This window comes from Anolis sagrei, chromosome 5, assembly GCF_037176765.1.
Source record: "Anolis sagrei isolate rAnoSag1 chromosome 5, rAnoSag1.mat, whole genome shotgun sequence".
NCBI lineage: Eukaryota > Metazoa > Chordata > Lepidosauria > Squamata > Dactyloidae > Anolis > Anolis sagrei.
This window is the reverse complement of record NC_090025.1, coordinates 77,950,321-77,969,516: the sequence shown is the minus strand read 5'-3', so window position 1 is coordinate 77,969,516 and position 19,196 is coordinate 77,950,321. Positions and strand designations below refer to the sequence as shown.

The window sequence follows — 19,196 nt, the reverse complement described above, 5'->3', positions numbered from 1 at the left end:
TGTAAATTTACCGCTATTGAATGACATGCTAAAGTCAGATTGATCTGTTTCAGTCACATATTTCCATGTGTCGAAATTATTTAGCACAACAGTTATGCCACAGAGCAACTCAGCTTTTTACTAACAAACAGATAATAGATGTTCTAAATTTGAGGAGAAACAGCTGATTTATTTTTTAATAACTCCAGTAAATTTAAGATATTTTTATTAGCAATGTGACATTCTCTATGAATTATACACACATAAAGTTATGAACTGAAATATAATTCTTAAATCGTCTCAGGTTAATATTTAAACATTTTAATTATCAGTTCAACGATAGTGCTTTAAAAATGCCATTGATATTTCTCTGAAGTAATCTCCCTTCATACAACAAGCCATTATGATCATTTATGATGTACAAAGTATGCATTTGGAAACAGCCAGGGCTCACAGAGCTACAGCGTAAATGTTTAAATGTAAGGCCCATACCTCTTCCAAAGTTTAGCTGGAAATGTCCTAGCGTAGATTCAACTTACAGTCAGAGGAAGCAGCCAAGTATACTTATGAGTCAAGCAGGGTGATCTTGAGCTATTTATAAAGTCCTAAATTTGGCCTCCCAACAGATGCAGGACAGAGTGAAGGACCTTTGGGGAGTATTTCCAGCAGGGTTTGTTTGGTAACGATCATAATAAATGAAAAGGAAAGTGATCACACTCTTCTTTGTGCTTAACACAGTAGTAATTTGGCAGGACCTGAATCTCAAAGTCCCTTTACCTAGGGTGACCTCATACAAAAGAAGACTGACCTCACGGATCTTTCAATTACATGAAAGTGATTTTTGAACAAAAAAATGAGGGTGTAGCTTGTCCTAGGAGCCAGTATGGCATTGTTTGACTACGATATTGGAGAACACGATTTTTAATCCCTGCTTGGTCAAGAAAACCCACTAGGTAACCTTGGACAAGTCACACACTTTTAGCCTCAGAAAGCTTGTGATAAGATTGTCTCAGGGTTGCCATACATCAGACATGACTTGAAGGCACACAATGACAAATCCCTCTGTTGCTCAAGTTGAAATGGTTGCTGACCTTTAGGCACTAAAGTCCTCTTCAATTTAATATAGTTTACCTCTGAGCAAATACGTTCAGGATTGCCCTGTAACAGTGAGGTTCTCAGTAAATATTTTACTTACTGGGTAATTATGTGGCGGAGCCCCCGGTGGAACAGTGGGATAAACCCCTGTGCCGGCAGGACTGAAGACCGACAGGTCGTTGGTTCAAATCTAGGAGGAGCACGGATTAGCACCCTCAATCAGCTCCAGCTCCTCACACAGGGACATGAAAGAAGCCTCTTACAAGGATGGTAACACATCAAAACATCCGGAAGTCCCCTGGGCAACGTCCTTGCAGATGGCCAATTTTCTCACACCAGAAGCGACTTGCAGTTTCGTGTCACTCCTGACACGACAAAAAAAAAATCATGTGGAGACTGGGAGCATGGGGAGTTTGTGATGTAAATGCTATAACTTCTTACCAAATGTGTAACAGGTAGAAATCAAGGCAGGTAATCATTACGAGATTTTCTTTCTCACATCCATGATATTTTGCTGCAAAAAATTCATATACCAAGTTGTCCAATTCTTTGTGCCAGGAAATCAGAAGGAGAAGAATATTGTGGAATATGACTTTTATCTCTTTCCACCTATCCACTTCATTCTGGCTTAGCTATTTTCCAAAGAGAAAAAGAAAAAAAAATGTGGTCCAACACATTATCTCTGACTCTTAGGGCCCTTCCACACAGTCATATAATCCAGAATATCAAGGCAGGTGATCCACAATATCTGCTTTAAATTTTATTATCTGAGTTCACACTGCCATATAATCCAGTTCAAAGCAGGATTTTATACAACTACTAGCTGTCCCCTGCCACGCGTTGCTGTTGATCTGGAAAATAAAGTAATGAGAAAGTGTTGGTTTCTGATATATGTAATTTCTTTATGCTTGTGGGTAAACAGTATTTCTTGATGTTTCTTTCAGTTTTGATGTGGAGAGTGTCTGGTTTGCCCACCCTGGAACATGCAACATATCATTGTCCTTCTTTAAGGGTCCCTTTCAAATCTATGCTACTATATCTTTCTCTGTGTGAATTATATCTATCTATATCTATGGCTGGATGGCTCTTTGTCAGGAGGACTTTGATTACGTTTTCTTGCCCTGATGAAGGGAGTTGGACTGGATGGCCTTAAATATTTTCTGTTGGTCATGGGGGTTCTGTGTGGGAAGTTAGCCCCAATTCTGTCGTTCGTGGTGTTCAGAATGCTCTTTGATTGTAGGTGAACTGTGAATCCCAGTGACTACAACTCCCAAATGTCAAGGTCTTTTTTCCCCAAACTCCATCTGTGTTCATATTTGGGCGTATTGAGTGTTTGTGCCAAGTTTGGTCCAGATCCATCATTGTTTGAGTCTACAGTGCTCTGGATGTAGGTGAACTACAACTCCCAAACTCAAGGTCAATGCCCACCAAACCCTTTTAGTGTTTTCTGTTGGTCATGGGAGTTCTGTGTGCCAAGTTTGGTTCAATTCCATCGTTGATGGAGTTCAGAATGCTCTTCGATTGTAGGAGAACTATAAATCCCAGCAACTACCACTCACAAATGACAAAATCACAATTTTTTGAGTGATTGTCACTCCTTGTGTTGTGAGACATTTTGTTGCCAAATTTGGTGTGATTTCGTTCATTGGTTCTTTTGTGTTTAAGGTACTCATTATGCACAGAGCATTTTTTTATATATAGATGTGGAAGGGGGCTTAAACTCACCAGCTAGGTGAGACTGCTGCCCTCTGAGCCTATTACAAAGGGAAAGATTATACCCCCTCCTCTTCTATTCCCTTCACTAGGTTAATGGAATGAATGGAGCACAAACTGATTTTGCACTTAGCAGCAAGTGAAGTAAGCTGAAAACAGAGGGAAAGGAGAGACAAACTGGGACATTTTGAAAACTGATCAACCTGAATCCCTATAAAGTTAGAGACATTTTTGCCTCCTGGGATATAAATAATTTTCTTTTTTTCTTTTCTGCTGTCCAGGAAAAAGATGTGCAGTACCTTATTTTGCCCTTATGGGCAATAGTTCAGCGTGGTAGTACCAGAGATTGTCCAAGAGAAAGGGTCAGAGATAATGTGTTGGACCACATTATTTTTTTTCTTTTTCTCTTTGGAAAATAGCTAAGCCAGAATGAAGTGGATAGGTGGAAAGAGATAAAAGTCATACTCCACAATATTCTTCTCCTTCTGATTTCCTGGCACAAAGAACTGGGCAACTTGATATATGAACTTTTTGCAGCAAAAAATCATGGACGTGGGAAAGAAAATCTCGTAATGATTACCTGCCTTGATTTCTAACTGTTACACCTTTGGTAAATGATGGGATCATGCAGGCCACCAGAAAGAGGACAAGACCATAAATTGATAGATGGGCCACTGGGGTGGTTGATGACTCCATAACAACTCAAAATAGGAACAAGTACATTCCAGTTTAGCCAAACTAGCAAAAAAAAAAAAAATGAGATGGGGATTGTTCCTGTCAAATGTCTTTAGTGCTGTCATGTGAAATTCAGTATTTTCCCACAAATATCCTATACAGTGGGGTCTTTACTTTCATGGGAGTTAGGGGTGCAGGATCCCCACAAAAGTTTAAAAACACTTGTGGGAATTGAAAGACCCTCCAATTGTTATTGATTTACAACTCATCACCCTTGGCCTTGCTGGCTAGGTTGATGGAAGACTGTCCTATTCCCAACTCTGTTTTAGTGTGTTATGGTTTCATTGTGTTTTATGGGAGATTCATTAGTAGTAGAACTGGCCTCATCAATAATATTTGTTTCTGTAAAAGCTCTTTTCAGTGTGCAGTTTGGGGAACTATTTCAAAAGCAACTGGGGAAGTTGTATTGTCGAAGGCTTTCATGGCCGGAATCACTAGGTTCTTGTGGGTTTTTTCGGGCTATAGGGCCATGTTCTAGAGGCACTTCTCCTGATGTTTCGCCTGCATCTACGGCAAGCATCCTTAGAGGTAGTGAGGTCTGCCATAGATGCAGGCGAAACATCAGGAGAAGTGCCTCTAGAACATGGCCCTATAGCCCGAAAAAACCCACAAGAACCTAACTGAGGAACTGATTGGTGTGATGTCTACCTCAGTAGCTCTGCAGGCATATTTACAGTATATTTTCCTGAGAAATAGTTCTGAAACAGTAGGTCATATTCACACTAAATATCGTGGAAATACTGTGTACAATGCCTTCCTTTATCCCCAGTGAACAGTGCAAATAACCGTCTGTGGATGATGGGTGCTGTAGTTCCATTCATATCAGTAGGGAATCAGAGGAACGGATTAAGGGTTTTATTGCTGGATTTGACAAGGTGAAAGAATTCATTTTTCTGCCTAATGGTAAGGACCCAATCTAAACTGGACATTTAATACCATTCAAAGTTAGCTTCAAACTGTGATGGCTAAACAAAAAAACACTCATGAAAGTGTGCAAAAGAAAGCCCTTAATGCAGGAATGCCAAACTCATTTTCATCAGAGGCCACATCAGTCCTATGGTTGCCTTCAAAGGGTCATTGAATCCAAGGGCAAAGAGTTCATGGATACTGATGACTAACTATAATTTTTTTACATGGCAGTCAGTGCTGTTTAGTTTTTACCCAGTTTTTCTGGTTCAAAGCCAAACTTAAGAAATGGGGCTACAAAGTGGAATCCACAACATGTGAATGCAGACCACCTACTGCAATGCAACTTGAGCCCTGCCACATGCACAATGGAGGAACTTCTTGCAGCAACACCAGAGGCACTCCAAGTGGTCAGCTACTCGTCAAAGGACATTTAACAGAATATCAAGTCTGCAAACTTTGTGTCTTGTTTGTTTGTTTGTTTGTTTTTAATGCAATACAACTGTTTTGGTTCACTCCGATACGATAAATAAATCATATTCTGCCAATTCTGTAAGCTGCCTTGAGTCGCCATAAGGCTGAGAAAGGCGGGCTACAAATGCCATAAACAAAAAAATAAATAAAACATCTTTATGTCACAACAATTCTACTCTCTTCCCCTGGAAACTAAACTTTGACTGATGTGATTTATTTGAAAAAATAAAGAAGAGAGAGAAAAAGAGAAAGAAAGAAAGACACACAGACTATATTCTCATGCAGAAGGCTGAATAAGATTGCAACCTGATGATTGCTCTCTACTTTATATCATCTCCTTGTTTCAGATCTATTATTATTATTATTATTATTATTATTATTTCCTCACAATTTTGTATTCACTGCTGGTATTCTGGGGAGCTAAAAGTTATTTACCAAAAACAAAAGCTGGGTTTCTCTATAATAGGTTGTAATTAATGAGCCTTGTGTTGTATTGAAATCTACTTCAGGGGCCATCTGCAAAATGTTATTCATTTTTATCCTCACATTTGCAATTTGTCAGGTAATTTGAACAAGGAAATCCTGTTGTTCCCCAACTATAACTAGATGGTGGCATGCGTGGTGGAACCAATTGATAACCATGGACACAAATCTACACTTGAGCTTTTGCATCTGAGGAATTCTAATAGTAAATTTACTGCAAATAACCAAACAGAGCCCTCCTACTTGCCATATAGGGCATGCTGATGTGAAACCTAAGAAATATGTTTTATCTCCATCCACTGAGAACAAAATAGCCACCGTACATTACTAAAACTTCATAGATGCATGCCCATCTATGTGCCATCTAGTGCTAAAATCATATAATGACACTATCTGCACATTGTTTTTAAGTTAACCTAGCAAAGGGTGTAAGAAATTGAGTTTTTGCAAAAGCTCGTTCTGATCCCTATAAATACAGCATTTTTCTCAGACTTTATTTTCAAGAAACTGGAAATTACTGCTGAGACTAAGCCAGTAAAAGAAGAATGTATCTGTTCCCTTTTTTTCAGTGACCGGTTCGCATCTCTAAACAGCAGGCTGAGATTCAACACACTAGATGTGAAAACAATTTGATTCACTGAATCCTTTTTATTTCACACTTGAGAGGTCATTCCTTCAGATACTGGAATGGTGGCAATATTGTGCCTCCAGCCTTAAGAAAAACAGTAGCCCATTTTGCTTGATAAGATGTTGCTCGTCTGTATGGGGCACACTCAAAATGTTATACAATTTTGCATTGTAACATTTTGTTTTTATTTCTTTCCCCACCCAATACATGATTAAAATAGTCCATTTTCAAATTGGCATATGGTGATCTTATCATATAATCTTCTTGACAAGACTGATCATTTGCTATTACCTTCCTCTGAGGGCCCTTCCACACAGCCCTATATTCCAGAATATCAAGGGGGGAAAATCCCACATTATCTGAGTGTGGACTCAGATAACCCAGTTCAAAGCAGATATTGTGGGATTTTCTGCCTTGATATTCTGGGATATAGAGTTGTGTGGAAGGGCCCTGAAATTGAGTGTACTAAGTGGGGGTGGATTTACACTCTAGAATTAATGGGAGTTATAATTTGGTGATGCACCAGTACACCTTGGCTGTAAAGACTCTGTAAAACCATAACTCCCAGGATTCCATAGCATTGAGCCATGGCAGTTAGTGGTACTAAACTCCGGCCTGAGTCCCTCTGCGGAGGTTGAGAAGATTGGGATATAAAAGTTCTGAATAATAAATAAATTACTTCTATAGTGTGAATGCATCTTTGCTTCAAACTCTGGCCCCCTAGAAACCAAGGGCCCTTCCACACAGTCATATAACTCAGAAAATCCCACAATATCTACTTTGAACTGGGTTATCTAAGTCCACAATGTTAGCTATCCTGGTTCAAAGCAGATAATGTGGGATTTTACTCAGCTGTGTGAAAGGGGCCATAGTCTAGTAGTCACAACAATACATCACACCGGCTCATGGGGCAAATATTTTTACAATTAAAGACTTGGTTGTTCAAGAAGGCGTTCGAACAAGAAGTGTAATGATCGGTAATGACTATAGAAATGGAACAACGGAAAATGATACCGGATTGTGGTTTGGACGATGAGACGACGCTGAATGGTTTTCGTAGTAATGACGATGTTTTTTGTATATTGCTGGATTGTCAATTATTTTATACTGTGTCTTGAATTTTGTTCTCCCTATGTTGTACACCGCTGTGAGTCGCCCCTGGGCTGAGAACAGCGGTATATAAGCAAAGTAAATAAATAAATAAAGTAAATAAATACACTGTGAATGTTATAATACCATTTGATTTTAGCCTATGCCTAGTCTATGACTACTTATATTGTCTTAATTTACATTTTATAGGCCATTAATATCACTTATGCATGCAAATGCTTCTCTGTCTGACAAACTTTCAGGCCAATTGAAGGGGAAACAAGCAATAACGCAGCCTTTGCAGTAGACAACACCATCCTGCCTCTGTCACTCAAATGTCAGTTTGAAGATTATGGTGGCAGCACAGCTCTAAATGATTGTAAACAATGCATACAATTACTCTAGATCTTTGATTCCTCCACTAATTATCTGAGCTTTCAATACTCTGTCACTGTATAATATATAATGGTACTGGTCCTTTATCTGAGGGGAGGCCACAAGGGGGCGCTTGAGAGGGAAGGATTGTCCATTTTATGGGGGTGGAGGGTGGGTTGAAGGAGGAAAACCATTCTCCCCTGTTATTCCGGCCACCCATGCTCTCATCACTGAAACAACCCTCATTTATGACATGGAAAGTGGGGAGGGGGAATAACCAGTGAAAATGAGGGAAATGGCTTTCCAACTCCCGTCAACATAAAATGGACTATCCTTCTCTTTCTAACACCCCCTTGTGGCCTCTGCATGGATAATGGAAAGGTACCCATAAAACATCTGCTTGGCAAAGGATATAAGAAATCAATGCATGTTTCCATTATTGTGACGTAATTAAGACATAATTTCTTAGATGCCTTCAGTATCATATTTGTATTTCAGGATGTCAACAAGTGCATATCTGCCTTTTGTGTTAAAGGTGTTACTTGATGATGAGCAATGTCAAAAATGTGGGTTAAAAGAAAATCCACGTATTTGAGTTCATGGCATTACTAAGGTTAGTGTCACTTATTGCCTCCTCTTGGACCAGACTAAAATATTGTAGATAAACAGCAAAACAATAGAGAGTAAACAATCAGGCACATCAAATCACCTCTCAACAAAAAAAGATTCCCCCAGGCACTTCCAAGCCATTAAATGCTAATCAAGGTGGTCAGTTGAAACATTCACACCTAGCTCCAGCAGACAAGAGTCCTTTGTCCCACCCTGGTCATTCCACAGATATATAAACCCTTTTTCCTAGTTCCAACAGACCTCACTACCTCTGAGGATGCTTGCCATAGATGCATGTGTTTGCATATATGGACAGTTTTGAACAGCTTTTTTTTTTTTTTTTTAAAAAAAAAACACCAATAATCACAGATTCTGCTGTTTCTTTGGCTTCTCTGAATATTGGCCCAGAGAGACATTTTTCTAGTGTTATTTGCAGGTGTTGAGAAATGCAGGTGAATAGCACTGAGTCAGTGATTTGTAGAGTAACGTTTAAGTACATCCTTAAGAAGCTGTCGGTTTTGCTTTGCTGTGCAATGCATTATTCCCTATATTGCCCTTCTAGATTACAGCATCTTGCCACTTAACTTGTGCCCAAGTATAAGCAATTGCTTGCACAGTATATATGAAGTAATGAATAAATTGCTCCTTGTGCTACTCACAATTAGGCCGGCTCTCAGTGTTGGGGCATGTCCATAACTTTAACCAGCTAAAGGCTTGTTTGCTCAGGCATTTTCCTGATCATTTCCTTAATTGTCTGTCATTCTCTTGTGTGTCTTCAAGTTATTACTGATTTATTGCGACCCTAAGATGAACCTATCACAGGTTTTCTTGGCAAGATTTGTTCAGAGGGGGCTTGCTTTTGCCTTCGCCTGAGAGAGTGTGACTTACCCAAGGTCTGCCAGTGGGTTGCCATAGCTGAGGGGGATTTGAACCCCATTCTCTAGAGCTGTAGTCCAACACTCAAACCATTCCACCATGCTGACACAAACCATGCACAGACCATTATACCATAACTCACTAGTTGCTAAGGTTGACAGTTACCATGATTTGCAATTATATTATTTTCAATAAATTGTGTTATTGCCTTCAGTTATTTTTATCAATTAATTTATGTGTTCATACTGTATCCCCCAGAAGCATTTGGCCTGCCACAGATTGTTGGAGTACAATTCCCAGTATTTCCCACTATGTTTGCTATATATGCTGGGATTTGCAGGTCAGCTTCTGAAAGCCCACAAGATTCCTGACCTGCTGTAATATATTTTAAAAATTAGGTTTCTATAAGATTTTGTTAAATATTTGTAGTACAGCTTCCTGAAGTATTAATTGTTGTGTGACATCAAGTCATTTCTGTCCTAAGACAAATTTTTCACAGTATTATCTTGGTAGGATTGGTTCAGAATAACCTTTCATTGTTTTCCTCTGAGGCTGAGAGACTGTGACTTGCCCAAGGTCATCAGTGGGTTTAATGGCCAAGCAGCAGGCATGTAGCCCGGTTCTCATGGTGGTCTGAAATTCTCATGGTGGTCTGCGAGAAGGACTTACTGGTACATTATTTAAACTGTTATGTTTATTCATATCATGATCTGATCACCATGCTCAATATATCCCATATACACGGGGGTATTGGGATAACGATACAAAAGGTTTGCTAGGGTAGACCCTCTTTCACTCAGACTTGTCCATGTTGTCCATCCCCGCACCACCCCCTTGAGAGCAGACGAGAAGGGAACCTCTGAGAGCATGCATAGTTCCCCTTTCACCATGATCCCATAGCACTGACCATGGGAGTTAAAGAGGTATTAAACTGTATTAATTCTCCATGTATTAAATCCATTTATTTATTTATTTATTTATTTATTTAGTACACTTGTATACCGCTAATATCTCAGCCTGTGCAGCGACTCATTGCGGTTTACAACATATTTAAAAATACAATATTCACTTTAAAAATATAAAATAAAATATAAAAATACATACATATACATACATAGTATTGGGCCACCAATACAGACCGGAACATCTCATAGTTAAAGTCGTAATCCAATTCGTTATCCTTGATTGCTAGTCCATGATCAAAACATCATCACATCGGAATTAGTTGAAAACTTGCTCGAACATCCAAGTTTTCAGTTTTTTCCGAAATGCCATTAGCGAGGTGGCTGATCATTTGATCAATTAATCAACCAATATTTCTTCAATCAGGTTTTTCTTTTTCATGCCAGGAGCGACTTGAGAAACTTCAAGTCGCTTCTGGTGTGAGAGAATTGGCCGTCCTCAAAGACGTTGCCCAGGGGATGGCCGGATGTTTTGCCATCCTTGTAGGAGGCTTCTCTCATGTCCCCGCATGGGGAGCAGGAGCTGACAGAGGGAGCTCATCTGAGCTCTCCCAGCTTTGAATCTCCAACTTGTTGGTATTCAGTCATGCTGGCACAAGGGTTTTAAACCAGGTGAAGAGTTGTTCAGAAGAGGTTTGTGTCTGCCTCCCTCTGAGTTTAAGAGTGTGTGACTTGACCAAGGTCACCAAATGGCACAACCAAGAATTTGAACCCCGAGTCGTCATCCAATGCTAAAACAAAACTAGTTGCTCTCTTCCTAGGCCACACTGTCCTATAGGCTATATTGTCCAAAGGCTCTTCCTAGGCTACACTGTCCTATGCTACATTGTCCAAACATATTTTTGTTCTTTAGTTTACGGAGAGGAAGATTAGAATATTATGTTGTACAACCTTGACTAGAACACAACACCTTACTCTGGCTTGTTGGCGGCGGATAAATGTTATTGTTGTTGTTCATTCATTCAGTCGTCTCCGACTCTTCGTGACCTCATGGACCAGCCCACGCCAGAGCTCCCTGTCGGCCGTCACCACCCCCAACTCCTTCAAGGTCAGTCCAGTCACTTCAAGGATGCCATCCATCCATCTTGCCCTTGGTCAGCCCCTCTTCCTTTTGCCTTCCACTTTCCCCAGCATAATTGTCTTCTCTAGGCTTTGATAATAATAAATGATATTACTATGGTTATTTTAACTGTTTTAAATTGTTTCTAAACTGATTATTTTGTTACTTTGTAGGTTTGATAGATGTATATGCTTTATTTATTCAAACTTTGTGAGTAGTTGTTATAATTTGCAATAGATGCTTTATTTATGGGGCTATTTGTTCATTTTGTATTGTTCTATGGCATTGAATGTTTGCCATCCTTTGTTGGAAACTGGTCTGAGTCCCCTTGGTGAGATAGGGTGTGTTATAAATAGAGTTATTATTGTATTGTTGAAAGCTTTCATGGCCGGAATCACTGGGTTGTTGTAGGGTTTTTCGGGCTATATGGCCATGGTCTAGAGGCATTCTTTCCTGACGTTTCGCCTGCATCTATGGCAAGCATCCTCGGAGGTAGTGAGGTCTGTTGGAACTAGGAAAAAGGGTTTATATATCTGTGGAATGACCAGGGCGGGACAAAGGACTCTTGTCTGCTGGAGCTAGGTGTGAATGTTTCAACTGACCACCTTGATTAGCATATAATGGCCTGACAGTGCCTGGAGCAAACTTTTGTAAAGTTATTATTTATTAAAGTTATTATATATTCCAGGATATGATCCCAGATTATCTTTTTATCCCAGATTATATGCCAGTGGACACTCATATAATCCAGTTCAAAGCAGATAATCTGGGATCCGATCCTGGGACATAGGACAGTGCAGACCCAACCCTAGATGAGCATCTTGAGAAGCAAGGCTTCGCTGTTTATAGAACTGATGGAGAAGGTGTAAAACCTCCTGGCTCCATAAGAGGGCAGACTTTCCACTTTCCACTGGCTTCTAAAGCGCATGCGCTATCTTCATAGCTCTGTAGCAGCGAGCCAGCGCAGAGCAGTCACTTCCTTGTTGTCCCTCGTTGATTGTAAACTTTTTATAGCTTGGAATGATAGACTGACTGTTCCATTCTCTGAAGACGGCACTTCTTGGTTAATATTGTCTTTCCCCCTCTGGCTGCAGAAGCAAATGAAATTTCAAATAAGAAACAAAGTAGAATGAAAAAGGAATATTTCATTTCCTCCTAGGAAACAAACAAACACCGGGATTGTGGCGCAGCTGGCTGAGTGTCAGCTGCATTAAGATCACTCTGACCAAAAGGTCATGAGTTCGAAGCCAGCCCGGGCTGGAGTGGGTGTCCAGCCATTGTGTAGCCCGTTGTCGACCTTTGCAACCCGAAAGACAGTTGCATCTGTCAAGTAGGAAAATAAGGGACCACCTTGTGTGGGAGGCTAAATTTAACTAATTTATGAGGCCATAAAGAAAGAAGACTCCGGGGAATGTGGAATGCGGAAGAACTTCATCGGTGTCGTTGATGGACGATGAAAAGCAGCAACTCCCCTGGCGGCCAGAAAAAAGTTAAATAGCCTTTGTCTGTTAAATGTTGTTTGTCAAACTGGCATTGAATGTTTGCCATATATGTGTTTACTGTAATCCGCCCTGAGTCCCCTGCGGGGTGAGAAGGGCGGAATATAAGAACTGTAAATAAAATAAATAAATAAAGAGAAGCCATTGAAATCCACAAGCATTTGGACAATTTCAACAGAAAGGAGGAAATCATGAAAATGAACAAAATCTGGCTATCTGTATTTAAAAAACTCCAAAATCAGGACAGTAAATAAAGAGCAACATTCAAATAGCAGGGAAATTATAGACCAGAATCAATCAGGGCCAGCTAACACCTCTCAACAAAGAAGGCCCCCAGCCAGGAAGCAGCCAGGGTTTGAGGCTGCAAGGCCATTCAATGCTAATTAAGGTGACCAATAGCAACATTCACTGCTTTCCTCCACCCTGGACATTCCAGATATGTAAACCCCATTTGCCTAGTGTGAAGTCTCGGCCTGTTTATTTCCAAGTTGGACTGTTCCATTTTGCCAAGTTTAGGGGAGAAGCTTAGGTTCCCCCTAGAGTCCGAGCTCAGTTTGTGCAGCCCATCTGACTCAGAGCCAGAATGGGCTGGTGAAAGACTTTTTATTCCTTTCTTTGTTGGTCATAGCTTATAGATAGTTGCCAGATAATGTCTGGTCTGGCCTAGCAATTTGAACAGGCCATCCTTATCACATACTTGCCATAGAATAGATAGTATTTGCCCTATAGATAGAGAGTTCATAGATAGCACGTTTCATAGAATAGTTATATTTGTCAAAGTTTATAGATTATAGATAGATAGTCATATACATGCAATAGTTAATAGCCATATTTGCCATAGTTCATAGATAATACATATATGCCTTAGAGTTTATAGTTTATATAATATTTACCTCATAGAATAGTTATAGTCATACATTCCCCATAGTTTATAGTTATATTTACCTCATAGAAATTATAGTAGTTTGTTACCTCAGAGTTTATATTTCACTGTTCTAACACCATCATAATCAAACTGTACTTTTATACCTTGATTGTTCAGTAAACAATTGTTGAATTTAACCTTGTTTTTAGAATTTTATTTTTGGGGGCATTAAAGTAATTAGGGCATACCGATGGTCACTGGGAAAATAGCCAGACACATTTAGTTTTCTCCTTAATCTTCCCAGTGTGCCATCATACCTAGTTTACAACAGACCTATCAATCTCTGAGTATGCCTGCCATAGATGTGGGTGAAACATCAGGTGATAATGCTTCTGGAACATGGCTATTCAGCCTGAAAACTCACAGCAACCCATCAACATAGCATTCGAAACCTGGGATGAAGATACAGCTCATCACACCATCCACTCAGATACAATGGGATTTTAAAAATTTATCTGAAAACGAGAAGGTCATACTCTCACAGGCTGGATCTACACCTCCATACAATCCAGTTCAAAGCAGATACATCTGGATTCAGAAACTGAATAATATGGCATTGTAGATGGAGCCCCAGCCTATTCTGAACACATTTGTCTTGAAAAGCCTGGGATGTTGTTGTTCATTTGTTCAATTGCTTCTGACTCTTTGTGACCTCACGGACCAGCCTACGCAAGAGCTCCCTGTCGGCCGTCACCACCCACAGCTCCTTCGAGTCAAGCCAGTCACTTCAAGGATGCCATCTATCTATCTTGCCCTTGGTTGGCCCCTCTTCCTTTTTCCTTCCATTTTCCCCAGCATCATTGTCTTCTCTAAGCTTTCCTGTCTTCTCATGATGTGGCCAAAATACTTCATCTTGGCCTCTAATATCCTTCCCTCTAGTGAGCAGTCGGGGTTTTTTCCTGAAGTATGGACTGGTTGGATCTTCTCGCAGTCCAAGGCACTCTCAGAACTTTCCTCCAACACCACAGTTCAAAAGCATCTATCTTCCTTCGCTCAGTCTTCCTTATGGTCCAGCTCTCACATCCGTAGGTGACTACGGGAAATACCATTGCTTTTACTATGCAGATCTTTGTTGCCAATGTGATTTCTCTACTCTTCACTATTTTATCAAGATTGGTCATTGCTCTCCTACCAAGAAGTAAGTGTCTCCTGATTTCCTGGCTTCAGTCTGTGTCTGCAGTAATCTTTGCACCTAGAAATACAGAGTTTGTCACTGCCTCTAGGTTTTCTCCCTCTATTTGCCAGTTATCAATAATTCTTGTTGCCATAATCTTGGTTTTTTGATGTTTAGCTGCAACCCAGCTAAACCCAGAGTATACAACCCTGCCATACGCCTTTCCCAATCTTGAACCAGTCTGTTGTTCCATGGTCATTCTGACTGTTGCTACTTGGTCATTATACAGATTCCTCAGGAGAGAGACAAGGTGATTTGGTATGCCCAAATAAAGAACTTTTATTATGATCCACACAGTCAATTTATTATGATCCACACAGTCAAAGGCTTTAGAATCTATATAAATAAAAATGTAATGTTCGTTTGTGGGATTAACAGAACTCAAAAACCACTGGACAAATTGACACCAAATTTGGACACAAGACACCTCTCAGGCCAATGAGTGACCATTACTCATAAAAACACTGAAAAACACAGCAGAAAAGACCCAAAAAGCAAAAAAAAAAACACCCCAAAATACATTACAACACACGCACAAAACCATATATATATACATACACACATCCAAACACACATGTATACACACATATACGCACCGGGATTGTGGCGCAGCTGGCTGAGTGTCAGCTGCATTAAGATCACTCTGACCAAAAGGTCATAAGTTCGAAGCCAGCCCGGGTTGGAGTGGGTTTCCAACCAATTGTGTAGCCTGTTGTCGACCTTTGCAACCCAAAAGACAGTTGCATCTGTCAAGTAGGAAAATAAGGTACCACCTTAAAGTGTGGGGAGGCTAAATTAACTAATTTATGAGGCCATAAAAAAAGACTCCAGCAAAAGCATGCGGGGAATGCGGAAGTACTTCATCAGTGTCGCAGATGGACGATGAAAGCGACAGCTCCCCTGGCGGCCAGAAAAAGGTAAATAGCCTCTGTCTATGTCTGTATATGTTGTATGTCAAAATTGGCATTGAATGTTTGCCATGTATGTGTACACTGTAATCTGCCCTGAGTCCCCTGCGGGGTGAAAAGGGCGGAATATAAATGCTGTAAATAAATAAATAAATAAATAAATAAATGCATATACATATACACACACAAAAGAAGGAAGGAAGGAGAGAAGGAAGGAAAGAAAGAAGGAAAAGGAGGGAAGGAGAGAAGGAGGGAGAGAAGGGAAAGAAGGAGGGAAGGAGAGAAGGGAGGAAAAAAAGAAGGGTAGAGAAGGAAGGAGATAAGGAGGGAGAGAAAGAGGGAAGGAGAGAAGGAAAGAAAGAAGGGTAGAGAAGGAAGGAGGGAAAGAAGGAGGGAAGGAGATAAAGAAGGAAAGAAAGGAAAGATGGAAGGAAGGAGGTGAGAAAGAGGGAAAGAGAGAAGGAAAGAAAGGTAGAGAAGAAGGGAAAGAAAAAGAGGGAAGGAAAGAGGGAGGAAGGAAGGAAGGAAGGAGAGAAAGAAAGGAGAGAAAGAAGGAGGGAAGGTTGGCCACAGCAACGCGTGGTGGGTACAACTAGTAGTCAATAAAACAGAAATAGATGTCTTTTGAAACTCCCTGTGATAGAGTAAGCTATATACATTAGAAATAACTTGACGACACTGTATTGATTTGGGATTTAAAGTATTGGTTTCATGACTGCTGCTCCTCGTGCCAGTTCAACTACTTGAAGGAACACAACAATAAAACAGCGACTTGTGTCCTGTTACTAAATAAAAATGTGGATGGGCGTGTTTTACTCTACACTTTCTATCTCTATGTGTTACAGTCATTCATTCTCTGTCCCGCCCCCTCATGAGGGAAGATGGGGACAACGACGTCACTTCCTCTCCCCGGACCCTCCGGTTGATTCCGTGCTGCAATCCCGGAAGTCTTTCACTCTTTCTCCGTCAGGTGAGCGGTGCTGGGAGGTGATGCTTTGGCTGGCCGTGTTCTTTTGCTTTTTGGGCCACAACTGGGCTTCAGAAGCCTTTCTAGAGAGGACAGGAGCCATTGGTTTCCCTGTTGTTGTGTCCCTTCGAGTCTTTCCCGACTTATGGCGACCCTGAGGTTTGCTTAGCAAGGTTTCTATAGAGGGGTTTGCCTTTGCAGGGGGAGCAAGGAGTCTGAATACCCGGATGTCATCCGATCTTGTCAGTTTTTGGAAGTTGAGCAGGATCAGACCTGACTGGTACTTGGATGAGAGACCGCCAAGCTACATCAGGTGCTATAGGCTTTCTTTCAAAGGAAGGCAAACCATCATTGAGCATTCTTTGCCTGAGGCCCCATCTACACAGCCTTATAAAATCCAGATCATCTGCTTTGAATTGGATAATATTAAATAATAAGAATAATCTATCTATATATAAATGTTCTGTGCATAATGAGTACCTTAAAAACAAAAGAACCAATGAATGAAATCACACCAAATTTGGCAACAAAACATCTCACAACACAAGGAGTGACCATCACTAAAAAAAAATAAATGATTTTGTCATTTGGGAGTTGTAGTTTCTGGGATTTATAGTTCACCTACAATCAAAGAGCATTCTGAACTCCAATGATGGAATAGAACAAAACTTGGCACGCAGAACTCCCATGACCAACAGAAAATACTGGAAGGGTTTGGTGGGCATTGACCTTGAGTTGTAGTTCACCTACATCCAGAGAGCACTGTGGACTCAAACAATGATGGATTTGGACCAAACTTGCACAAGCACTCAATACACCCAAATATGAACACAGATGGAGTTTGGGGGAAATAGACCTTGACATTTGGGAGTTGTAGTCACTGGGATTCACAGTTCACCTACAATCAAAGAGCATTCAAAACCCCATGAACAACAGAATCGGGGCAAACTTCCCACACAGAACTCCCATGACCAACAGAAAACACTTAAGGCCATCCAATCCAACTCCCTTCATCAGTTTAAGAAAACGTAATCAAAGCCCTCCTGACAAAGAGCCAGCCAGCCATAGATATAGATAGATATGATTCACACACACACACAAATATCGTATCATAGATTTGAAAGGGACCCCTAAAGAAGGACAATGATATGTTGCATGTTCCAGAGTAGGCAAACCAGACACTCTCCACATCAACACTGAAAGAAACAGCAAGAAATACTGTTTGTCCACAAGCAGAAAGAAATTACATATATTAGAAACCAACACTTTCTCATTACTTTATTTTCCAGATCACCAGACTGGGCCACAGCAACGCGTGGCAGGGGATGGCTAGTTTATTTAGATTTCGCCTTATCTCCCCAAAGGGACTCAGGGCAGATTCCAATCACAAAGAGGCAAACATTAAATGCCCGAATACGACAACCAATAAATACATAATAGCAAGACATAATAATCCAACACATAAGAACAAATTATGACTTAACATCTAAAATTAAGACATAACATATCACATAAAACAAAATATCAGACAGAACAGTCTGCAATGCCATATAATCCAGTTCAAAGCAGACAATCTGGATTTTATATGGCAATGGGCCCTGAGAAAACCCTTTGAAATCCATGGAGTCACCATAAGTCTACAGGTGACATGAAATCACATACCGAAACTAAGTAGTAGTAATTATTATTATTTGGTTACCCACCTCTTACCATGGATCAAAATGGGGAACCACAACATGTTATAATGCAACCATAACAACAACAACAACAACAACAATAATAATAACAATAATAACAACTTTCAGTTCTTGTGGGTTTTTTCGGGCTATATGGCCATGTTCTAGAGGCATTTCTCCTGACGTTTCGCCTGCATCTATGGCAAGCATCCTCAGAGGTCTGCTGGAGCTGGGAAAAGGGGGTTTTATATATCTGTGGAATGACCAGGGTGAGACAAAAGGCTTTTGTAAGTTGGGCTAGGTGTGAATCTTTTCAACTGACCACCTTGATTAGCATACAATGGGCTGACAGTGCCTGGAGCAAACTCTTCTTGAAAGGTGATTAGATGTCCCTGCCTGTTTTTCTCTCTGCTGTTTTAATTTTAGAATTTTTTAATACTGGTAGCCAGATTTTGTTCATTTTCATGGTTTCTTCCTTTCTGTTGAAATTGTCCACATGTTTGTGGATTTCAATGGCTTCTCTGTGTAGTCTGACATGGTGGTTGTGAGAGTGGTCCAGCATTTTTGTGTTCTCAAATAAAATGCTGTGTCCAGGTTGGTTCATCAGGTGCTCTGCTATGGCTGACTTCTCTGGTTGAAGTAGTCTGCAGTGCCTTTCATGTTCCTGGATTCTTGTTTGGGCGCTGCGTTTGGTGGTCCCTATGTAGACTTGTCCACAGCTGCATGGTATACGGTAGACTCCTGCAGAGGTGAGAGGATCCCTCTTGTCCTTTGCTGAACGTAGCATTTGTTGGATTTTCCGTATACCATGCAGCTGTGGACAAGTCTACATAGGGACCACCAAACGCAGCGCCCAAACAAGAATCCAGGAACATGAAAGGCACTGCAGACTACTTCAACCAGAGAAGTCAGCCATAGCAGAGCACCTGATGAACCAACCTGGACACAGCATTTTATTTGAGAACACAAAAATGCTGGACCACTCTCACAACCACCATGTCAGACTACACAGAGAAGCCATTGAAATCCACAAACATGTGGACAATTTCAACAGAAAGGAAGA

The 19,196-nt window shown here is 40.5% G+C and overlaps 2 protein-coding genes across 2 annotated transcripts in view; one reads left to right on the top strand and one right to left on the bottom strand.

The window, feature by feature from the left end:
- YIPF7 (Yip1 domain family member 7) overlaps positions 1 to 559 on the bottom strand; it is a 34,682-nt gene extending 34,123 nt beyond the window's left edge. Inside the window, exon 1 of the mRNA XM_067468789.1 lies at positions 472 to 559. The gene's annotated coding sequence lies outside the window, so the exon portion shown is untranslated. The remainder of the gene's footprint in view (positions 1 to 471) is intronic.
- Positions 560 to 16,362: 15,803 nt separating this feature from the next.
- GUF1 (GTP binding elongation factor GUF1) overlaps positions 16,363 to 19,196 on the top strand; it is a 31,506-nt gene continuing 28,672 nt past the window's right edge. Inside the window, exon 1 of the mRNA XM_060778466.2 lies at positions 16,363 to 16,460. The gene's annotated coding sequence lies outside the window, so the exon portion shown is untranslated. The remainder of the gene's footprint in view (positions 16,461 to 19,196) is intronic.